A 1,780-nucleotide genomic window follows, 5' to 3' on the forward strand; every position below is an offset into this window, starting at 1 on the left:
TCTATGGCACTTCAGTATGATGTCATCGTAACCAGCTACATTTGTAAGGACTCTTTCCAAATTCTACTACATTATGGACGGCTGGGGATTAGACCTTCAATATATCTTCTTTTTGGAGGGTGCACAATGTAACTCATAAGAGGTCACAGATATTTTTTGAGTCATTTATACTTATGTTTATACATAGTCACACCAGGTCTATTATAGTATTTGTCTTTAACTAATCATGCTGGATTTCAAATAAAGGGAATTTTTTATTAACGATACAAAATTTCACCCTGCTTACTGGCTCCTCCCCGTTCCCCCAAATCATTTTTAGAAGTACAGCAACTAGAGTGACACTGTTTAGGGGGGCATCTATTCCAATTTTTGCAAGTCTCTCTTCACTTAAGGACTTAAAACAAATTCCGCCTGAACAGGGACTTGAACCCTGGACCCTCAGATTAAAAGTCTGATGCTCTACCGACTGAGCTATCCAGGCTCCTTGCAAATGAACTGTTTAAATACACATCCATCTCAGTATGTACCTGCTCAAAAACCTCCAGTGGTTTCTCTTCACTCTTGGGATGTGAAGCCCTAAGCCAGAACTAAGTGATTTGGCCTTAACTTTATTTCTTTGCGCTTTCACTCCCTGTAACATCCTTCCCGCCTAAGATTGCTTCAGACACTCTCCTCTTTGCCGGGCCTGGCTCATTCCACGTGGGCCTTTGTCCTCAAAGCTCTGTTATCCAGGTTGTTTCCCCTCACCCCTGCATGGCTCCCTCCTCGCTCCGGTGGACTCTGCTCAGTGAGAATCAGTGAGAAAGACACACACTCTCTCTCCTTTGAGCGTTCCCTCCCTTCCTCTTATCTTTGTGAGTTTGCCATATGTGTTTGTTCAGTATCTGCTTCCTCTACCATTGTATGACAGCTCTTAGGGACTTCGTTCTGTCCACTGTTGAGCTCTTAGTGTCTAGAACAAAGCCTGAAACATAGTAGGTACCTCATAATCATTTGCTGAATGAATTAATGAATATAGATAATTTAAATTTCAACCTATATCCTAAGCTATATTGAGTAGTAATAAATCTAGTAGGTACTTGGAAGAAGAACCCGAAATAAAAAAATACAAGGTTATTAAATATTTGATTAACAATAGATTATATGTTCAACAATATATTTTGTAAAATAGCTATTATAAAATTGGCAATAGCTACTGTTTTTTTCCACTCATTTTGTGTGAGAGCATATTCTAAGTCCTTCATTTACATGTTAAAAATTTGTTTCTTTCTTTCTTTTTTTTTTTTTTTTTGAAGACAGGGTTTCTCTGTGTAACAGCTTTGTCCATCCTGGAACTCACTCTGTAGACCAGGCAGGCCTCGAACTCAGAGATCCGCCTGCCACTGCCTCCAAGTGCTGGGATTAAAGGCGTGCACCGACAACACCACCTGCTCCTTTGCATTTTTTTTTTAATGTTCAAGATAACATCTCTTTTTTTGTTTTCTTTATTACACAAGTGAGGACATCAAAGAGAAAGAAACCTCAATAATCTTCCAGATTGATACCAGTGGACACAGAATCCAAATCCAGGTCAGGTTGGCTTCACAGAGCTCTCCATAGCTGTGCTAACACTAGCTCTGCCTGTCTGCCTGCCTCTCTGCCTCTCTGCCTCTCTGCCTCTTATTTATTCATTTACCCCGCTGTTACAAGACGTTACCTCTTATAGAGGACTATTTCAGGCTTCAGGGAAGTTTTTCAATGATTGAGTAGTTTATTTTTAAATTTTATTTACTTTTATTTC

At 39.6% G+C, this 1,780-nt stretch overlaps 1 non-coding gene across 1 annotated transcript; it reads right to left on the reverse strand.

Annotated features, from left to right (window-relative positions):
* Nucleotides 1–408: 408 nt before the first annotated feature.
* Nucleotides 409–481, reverse strand: Trnak-uuu. Its single transcript has one exon. It is a non-coding gene; the product is annotated as a tRNA-Lys (tRNA).
* Nucleotides 482–1,780: the final 1,299 nt, after the last annotated feature.

The sequence above is a fragment of the Mesocricetus auratus genome, unplaced genomic scaffold (genome assembly GCF_017639785.1).
Source record: "Mesocricetus auratus isolate SY011 unplaced genomic scaffold, BCM_Maur_2.0 Super-Scaffold_15014, whole genome shotgun sequence".
NCBI lineage: Eukaryota > Metazoa > Chordata > Mammalia > Rodentia > Cricetidae > Mesocricetus > Mesocricetus auratus.